This window comes from Eutrema salsugineum, unplaced genomic scaffold (assembly GCF_000478725.1).
Source record: "Eutrema salsugineum unplaced genomic scaffold, Eutsalg1_0 scaffold_14, whole genome shotgun sequence".
In the NCBI taxonomy this organism is placed as follows: domain Eukaryota; kingdom Viridiplantae; phylum Streptophyta; class Magnoliopsida; order Brassicales; family Brassicaceae; genus Eutrema; species Eutrema salsugineum.
Genome location: NW_006256877.1, coordinates 7,600,305 through 7,609,253, shown reverse-complemented (window position 1 = coordinate 7,609,253; position 8,949 = coordinate 7,600,305). Strand labels below are relative to the sequence as shown.

The window sequence follows — 8,949 nt, the reverse complement described above, 5'->3', positions numbered from 1 at the left end:
AGTTCACATCGGTCCAAAGGTCTATTTTCCGGTGATTCCAATGCGGCGCAAAGATGTGAAATCCAGGAAGCCTTCCACTCCCAAGCTCCGATGGTTTCTTCACCAAAGTTTGAGCTTATTGATTCATCTTGACTGTGGAACTGGTCCCAGAGAAATTGGAGTCGTGTGCTGAAAGTTATCGCTTCCGGAATGTGACATGGTCGATACAAGCCTAAATGAGTTGCGATACGCGCTAAGTGTTTTCACAAGCCTCGGTATCTTTACCTTGGCATCACTCAAGTCGAGGCTCATATCTTGGAAGTATTTTGGACCAGACCTCGTCCCAAAGCCTTGGCATGATTAGATCGAGGCATGCATACGTAAGAACTGAAGCCAGAAACGACTAAGTGTTGAAAGTACACCTCGGTGTAATGACCTCGGCGTGCATGCCAGACTGTGTTCTCCCAAGCACCTCGACATCATGACCCCTCGACATTTTATCCCGAGGTCCCTTGTCACGAACCCAGAATCAAGAACAGAATAGCTCAAGAACACACACGTGAGGATGGATCAGAGACTAGGGTTCATGCATGTTCTTGACGTGTTCTTCACGAGATCTTCATCTGGATCCTGACTCATGTGCACACCTCGGCATGAAGACCTCGGCTTCACTTTCCGACACACCATGGCACTCACCCATCAACCCAAGAAGGCGGTTCAGTACCCGGTTTGTTCCGGGCTGTCCCGCGACACTTTCCCTTTGCTATAAATACATTTTGAGACTAAAAACCTAGTTTTCTTATCTCTTATCTGTTTTTAGCTTTAAGAACTTGCCTCTTTTGTGAAACTTGATTAATCTAATCCGATATCTCGTTTTTGCATCAGAATCTTGTTCTTTCTTTATTTCTTTTATCATCCAGCATCAAACTCCTTATCATGACTAGCTACACATCTTGCAAAGGACTGAGTGAGCTCGTTATGATTAGTGAGTAGTCGTTTAAGCGGCTTTAGATAGGTAGATTAGGGTGCTTTCAAGGTGGATTAATGGGTTTAGGTGTCTAGTCTTGCATGTTTCATTCCTTAACCGACGAGATCTCTAGGCTGGATCCAAGCACATCACTTGAGGTTCAGATCTGAGACATATCTCGCAACAAAAGTGTTTGTAGAAATGTCTGAACCACTCGGTTAAGGGTTTAAGAGTCTTTCATCGCGAGAGTGATAGTTTGATCTCTTAAATGACATTTTTGAACTGAATCTTATTGCTGACTTATTCGTGCTTCTCAAAAGAGATTTTGGTATGAAAGAGGATCAGTTTAGATGTTTAATACTTTCATGAAGATTAACATGCCTTGAGTTCAAAGTTAAATGAAATCGCTTGATAAAATGATTCATGAACCTATTAGTTTAGCTTGGAAGCACCCGAGTCAAGTATCCTATCTAAAGCTTCTGTCTTTATCATATATTTTCATCATCCGAGTTATTTACTTGTCATTAGCATCTTGCTTAGCTTAAATCTCATCATTTGTTTTACCTTTATGCTCATTCACCTGTTACTTAGTTTAGCTAAAAACCTTTACCATTCTCTCTTGACTTAAGGCGACAAATGACATAGATAGTGTCTCCACTACAAGTTTGGTTTGATAACCCCATGTACTACAAGGTCAAGGGAATTGATAACCTCTACAAAGAGTGAAAACTCTTAGTTATCAATTGGCGTCATTGCCAACTTGTGGGAGCATTAGTCTCTTATTTGTTCTTAAGATCAAGACTTTACTTTCTTTTGTTTTACTGACTCTTTTGCAAGTTCTTGTTTTGATTTCAGGTGCATGAAAAGCAGGTCTCGTAGCACAGAACCGCCTTTACCGTACGACAATAACATCAACAGGATTGAGAGGCGAGCTCGCGAGAGAGAACGGCACTTTGAAAGACTTGGAATGGCAGAACAGCAAAGGATCGAGCAACAGGCTCAAGAAGCCGAGCACCAAGCTCAGGCTAATCAGGCGCAGGCAGGAAGAAATGAACAACAAGCCTATGTAAACCAACAGCAGGCTCAAAGAAACGAACGGCTTGCTCAGCAAAACCAACAACAAGCAAATAGAAATGAGCAACAAGCCCATCATGTTCATCTGCCACCGCCACAAGCTCAGAGACAACCTCCTCCGGTCTTTGTTGGAGAGAACGACCGAGCTAATGCGCACCAATATAGAGCCGGGATTCAAGCTCCACCGGTTCAAAATAACAACTTTGAAGTTAAAGCTTCCTTGCTCAATATGGTGCATAACTCAAAGTTTCACGGTCTAGCCGGAGAAGACCCTCTTGAGCATCTAGATCAGTTTGATCGGGTTTGCGACTTAACAAAGATCAATGGCGTTTCAGAAGATAGCTTCAAGCTACGCTTGTTCCCATTCAGCCTCGGTGATAAAGCTCACCAGTGGGAAAAGAACCTCCCGAGGGGTTCTATACAAACATGGGAGCAGTGTAAACTGGCGTTCTTATCAAAGTTCTTCTCCACATCACGCACGGCTAAGCTCAGAAATCCGATCTCAAGTTTCACGCAGCACAACAACGAGAGCTTTAGTGAGGCTTGGGAACGGTTTAGGAGCTATACTAACCAATGCCCGCACCATGGCTTCTCAGAGGCATCCCTCTTGAGTACTTTATACCGAGGTGCACTCCCCAAGATCAGAAACCAACTCGATACAGCCTCAAATGGAAATTTTCTTGGGAAAGAGATCAATGCGGCAATGGAACTAGTCGAGAACCTAGCCATGTCCAATGACACGTACGGTGAAGACTTTGATAGAGCAAACCGCACAGAGGGATCTAGTGATGAACAGTGTATGAAAAAGGATATAAGAGAGCTTCAGAGCAAGCTTGACAAAGTTTTAATGGCGACTCAAAAGCCAATACACTTTGTAGGCGAGTTTGATGAGCAAGGGCCAAGTTTTGACAATGTTAATGAAGATGGTCTAACTCAAGAGGAGCTGAACTACATAGGGAATCAGCAGAGGTATCAGCGGTTTAACAACTACAACAGTAACCCAAACCTCTCATACCGAAACCCAAATGTAGCTAACCCTCAAGACCAAGTGTACCCTGCTCAACAACAACAACAAAGCTATGCTGAAAAAGCCCCTTTTCAGAATACTTTCCAGCCCAAGCAACAGTTCAGTGGGCAACAACACGGCTACACTCAGCAGAATCAAGCGGCTCAGGGTAACAACTTCACCAGCCAACCGCAGCAACACAAGTTTCCACCAGGGTTCAATCCGCAGCCGATGGGTAATCAACAACAGATTCAGGGAACGGGTCAGAATCAGATGGGAACCGATGTTTGTGGGATTTTACAGCAACTGTTACAGGGTCAGCAGAGAGTTGAGAGCCAGCATGCGACAATGCACAAGATATCAGAGAGCTTAAGCAAAACCAAGCTTCTACATCATCAAGAGGCCCGGCTTTACCAGGTAAACCGGAGCCGAACCCCAAAGAGTATGTGAACGCCATCACATTGAGGAGTGGTAAGGAATTACAAGCTCCAACGCCTAAGACAAAGCTCATTGAGGCCAATGAGCAATTAGAGGGGGAGGCAGCCTCAAATGATGCATGTAAAGAAGCGGTTTTTGAGAAGGTACCGATCAAGGACAAAGGAAAAGAGGTGGAAAAGACAACTGAGCTTGAAAAGCCATACGTTCCACCACCACCTTACCAACCCAAGATACCATTCCCAGGGCGTTTCAAAAAGAAAATCCTAGACAAGGCCAAGGCGGTCTTTGAGAAACACTTGGAGAACACGCAACTTACCTTACCCATCATAGATGCTTTCTTAGCTATACCTCAGCTTGGAAAGTTTCTAAAGGACGCAATTCTCAATAAGACAAAGGAGCTCCAGGGTATGGTAATACTGAGCCATGAGTGCAGCGCTATAATACAAAGAAGATCCATACCAAGAAAGCTATCCGATCCGGGCAGCTTTACTTTACCGTGTGCTTTAGGGCACTTGAAGTTCTCAAACTGCTTACGTGATCTAGGAGCTTCTGTGAGCTTAATGCCTTACACGGTGGCCAAGAGATTGGGATACAAAAGCTATAAGCCGGCCAAGATCTCTCTTGTATTAGCTGATAGATCGGTTAGACTACCGGTGGGGTTGCTTGAGGATTTACCTTTGAGAATCGGTGAGATAGAAATCCCCACGGACTTCATAGTTCTTGAGAAGGACGAGGAACCATTAGACCCTATCATCTTGGGCCGACCGTTCCTAGCAACCGCAGGAGCCATAATAGATGTGAGAGGGGGTATGATTGAACTACACATCGGTTCAGAGACTATGAAGTTCAATGGGAAGGAAATGATGAAGAAACCGACCATTGGAGGTCAGCTTTTCTATGTGGAGGTAATGGAGGAGCTAGCTGATGAGCTCCTAGAAGAGTTAAACGCAGAGGATCCGTTACAAGTGGTCTTAACACAGGAACAAAGCGAGCACGGGTACTTGAACGAGGAAAGCGAGGTGTACAAGCTTCTTTTGGACCAACCGAAGGAACTTGGAGCTGAGGCGAGGTTTTTGGAGCTCAGGAAAAGTGGCCTCGACATTTCAGACAGCGGGGGTCCAAGGGTATAGAGGAGACACCTCGGGATATCATGGCCGTGACAGCTTGTGCCGAGGCCGATGGTAAACCGCGCAAGAACAAGGAAAAGGCCGAGGAAGCTGTTCCGAGCCAATGAAGCTTTGATGCCGATTGGAATGAGGCAGATGCACCCCCTGTTGAGCTCAAGCCTCTACCAACAGGGCTCAGGTATGCGTTCTTGGGTCTAAACTCTACTTATCCCGTGATCATTAACGATAGCTTGTTTGAACATGAAGAGCGTGCATTGCTTAGTGAAGTGAGAAAATTCAGGAGAGCCATAGGGTATTCTTTGGCTGATATTAGAGGGATCTCTCCTGACATATGCACCCATAGGGACCAAAAACCTAATCATCTTATCTCTTATCTTCTTTTAGCCTTAAGAACTTGCCTCTTTTGTGAAACTTGATTAATCTAATCCGGTATCTCGTTTTTGCATCAGAATCTTGTTCTTTCTTTATTTCTTTTATCATCCAGTATTAAACTCCTTATCATGACTAGCTACACGTCTTACAAAGGACTTAGTGAGCTCGTTATGATCAGTGAGTAGTCGTTTAAGCGGCTTTAGATAGGTAGATTAGGGTGCTTTCAAGATAGATTAGTGGGTTTAGGTGTCTAGTCTTGCATGTTTCATTCCTTAACCGACGAGATCTCTAGGCTGGATCCAAGAACATCACTTGAGATTCAGATCTGAGACATATCTCGCATCAAAAGTGTTTGTAGAAATGTCTGAACCACTCGGTTAAGGGTTTAAGAGTCTTTCATCGCGAGAGTGATAGTTTGATCTCTTAAATGACATTTTTGAACTGAATCTTATTGCTGACTGATTCGTGCTTCTCAAAAGAGATTTTGGTATGAAATAGGATCAGTTTAGATGTTTAATACTTTCATGGGAAGATTAACATGCCTTGAGTTCAAAGTTAAATGAAATCGCTTGATAAAATGATTCATTAACCTATTAGTTTAGCTTGGAAGCACCCGAGTCAAGTATCCTGTCTAAAGCTTCTGTCTTTATCATATATTTTCATCATCCGAGTTATTTACTTGTCATTAGCATCTTGCTTAGCTTAAATCTCATCATTTGTTTTACCTTTATGCTCATTCACCTGTTACTTAGTTTAGCTAAAAAACTTTACCATTCTCTCTTGACTTAAGGCGACAAATGACATAGATAATGTCTCCACTACAAGTTTGGTTTGATACCCCCTTGTACTACAAGGACAGGGGTATTGATAACCTCTACAAAGAGTGAAAACTCTTATTTATTAAAGTTAGATGGGCCGAGCCGTGGAAAAGTTCAGATGGGCCGAACCAAGGCCTTGAGAGACGACGCCCATAAAAAACCCTAGGCGACATACAAAGGCGGTGAGCCGCATGAGGCGATAAGGAAATATTCCGAAAATCTCTCCCGAGATTCTCGGCTAGGCGGTTCGGAGAATTAGTATAAATAGATGATGTATACAATTCATTCTGTAACTTTTGCAACCCTAAGCAATAAAGACTAAACACTTTTACAGCAAGAAAAACTTTCTTTCGATCTTACTGTTTTTTGCGATAAACCCTAGAAGTTTCCGATCCCTTAGTTTTCCTTAAACAAATTTCTGGTTGTGCGAGTTTTGGCTCACACAGGTACTTGGAAGTGTTCTTGCAAAGGCTTGTTTAAGGGTCAAGATATTTCTTGGAAGTGTCTTGCCGCGGTGAATGATGAGTTAAGTCGGGAGTAGGATCGGGCTTAAGTGGTAGCTGCGGTCCATGATAGGGAATAATAAGTCCAAGCCAACTCATTGAACACTCGAAAGACAAGTCAGTAAACCAAAAGCATAGTTGTAGGTAAGCTAAATGGAAGTCGAGGCTAGATGGGGTGTGCTTGGAAGCCAGGAGAGTTTACCCAGGCACATCAACTGAGCCAAGATGGACTAGTAAAGTGATGCATCTAAAGAAGTATTATCACTAAAGCTACAGCACGGCCAGCATGAACTACGGAACGGCTTGATCCCTGCAAAGGGTACTTAGGCAGCCCGTCCTCGGATGGGTTCAGCTGTCCCCTCTCCTAAAAAGGGGGGGGGGAGTGGGTACGTATACACATACCTCCTTTAACTCTACAATTTTAAATTGCTCACTTAGGAACATTGCCACTTCGGCACATTCTCAGTTTGTTTTTAATCATCTACTTATTTCACGTTTACCTCTGATTTCTAGTTCGTTCATTATCGCTTCGGCTAGTTTCTCATTTTTTCTAAATCAGCAACTTATTTTAACAAGCTTGGATTTTTAAATTCTATCACTCATCACTTCGGCGAGTAATCATACCACTTCGGCATGATATCATGACCTGATTACCTCGGACCTTAATCGGTCCTCAGTTTCAGTTCGGCAAACTAAGCCTCCGAACGCCTCGTCTCGTTGCTGGCCACAACGGGGCAACAAATACAAAGTTCTCTAAACGGACTTTTACCACCTTTCCTAGGACGAGGGTGCAAGTTACATCCTCTACGGATAAAAATTAAGCGCGCTATACAAATATCAGACCAAAAACGTATCAGGTCGCCACGGTTTACTATCGCACACGAGAATATAAGTCGAGGCTACATCGTTTTCTCTAAAACTGAAGTAAACTCTTAAAACCCGGATAAACATTCTCATCCTCTCGGAAACACCGGTCCATAGTCAGATTCAATGAGACTACCAATTCATCCTTGGCTAACAAAAACAAAACGCCTTGTCGTTTACACGGCTCGGCACCATGCAAAGCGAAAACGCCTTGTCGTTTACACGGCTTGGCACCATGCAAAGAAAAAACGCCTCGTCGTTTAACACGGCTCGGCACCATGCACAGCGAAAACGCCTCGTCGTTAAATACGGCTCGGCATTGCCAGCAAAAATTTGCCTCGACATTATCACTTAAAAACTTTCCAGCATCACCTAAAAGATGTTCCACAAAACTAACTCCCAGCTCGGGATTAAGAATCCAAACGAGATCCTTAAAGACTCGACCCTTGGCCCGTATTTCTATCGACTTCGAAGAATTCGGCTAAGGAAGCAATCAAAATCATTTTCGACGCAGCAGTTTTCATCCTCGACAATTTTCTCTAAGCCAACTGTTCTCACAGATATTCGCACAGATCGTTAAAAATAAAGTGCATCAAATCCTAAAACGGCTAAAGAAAAAAGAATATATCCATAAGCAAAAATAAATGTCGGGTGGATAAAGCCGTCCAGGCACCGGTTACATAAAAGAGTTCAGAAAACAGATAAAAATCCTAAGTACAGAAGCATGAAAGACAAAACAGGGAAAAGCAGAGAGTATCAGGCCGCGGACTGCGTTTCACGCTCGGCGAGGAGGTTCGAGAGGACCGGCGTGCCCGCGTTCGATCCGTGCGGATCTACGATGCCTAAGTTGGCCGCTGTCTCTTCGAGCGGCTCGTTGCCAAGGGTGGTGTCGACCGAGTCCGGCGATACGGGAGAGTAATACAGCTCGCCTCGAATCTCGGAAACAATACGCTCGTACGCCTCGTCGTCAAGCGTCGGGGCGTCCGACTTCTTCAGGTCGGCAATCATCGCTAGATTGCCCTTGATCTGCCCCAGATCGTTCTCATCATTTTTGGCCTTCTCAAGCCTGGCCAAACCCTCCTCCACCTGGGCGAGGCGTTCCTGAAACTTCGCCGTAAGCTCTCGCCTCGCCTCCTTTTTCGCCCTCTTGACCTTGGCATCGAACAAGGCGTCCTTGGCCTCGATACGCCTCTTCAGCATCGCCACCTCGGCGCTTTTAGCCCTCCTCGCCTCCTCGAGGCGAATGACCGAGGCGGAGACCTTGTCAACATTGGCGCGCAGAACGATCTTCTCCTCTTCCAGCTTGGACGCCCTGTCCACCACCTCGTCCAGTTTCCCCTTTGCCGCCGCGGCTTCGGTCTGAGCCTCTTCTAGCTTTGCCTTTGACGCTGCGAACTCATTTCGGGCCTCGGCCAAGCAACGTTCGACCTTAGACAGGTCCGCCTCGTATTCGGCCATCAGGTCATTAATGGCCGCGACAAACTGCAAAGAACAAATTCGCGTTAAACACTTAGTAAAAATTTACGAAAATAAAGGAAAGCAAATGGAACGTATCTTGGTACCACGCTGCACCATCGCGCCATACGACCTCAGCATCCTCAACTTTTCCGGAGGAGGAAGACGCGTGTTCGCGTTATTTACACACGAGAACATGACGGCGGAGGCGTCGGGGTCATCGACGACCAACTTGCGCGCAGCAGGGTCCTCGGGCGTCGGCTTCCGCCTCTTCTTGGACGGCTCGTCCTTCTGAACAGCAACGCCCTTCCCCTTGTCAACGGCCGAACGTTTTCGGCTCGGGTCG

General features: G+C 45.1%; 1 non-coding gene across 1 annotated transcript; it reads right to left on the bottom strand.

Moving 5' to 3' along the window:
• Positions 1-2,504: 2,504 nt before the first annotated feature.
• LOC112088750 lies at positions 2,505-2,611 on the bottom strand. The gene has a single exon (XR_002900688.1). It is a non-coding gene; the product is annotated as a small nucleolar RNA R71 (small nucleolar RNA).
• Between the last annotated feature and the right edge of the window lie 6,338 nt (positions 2,612-8,949).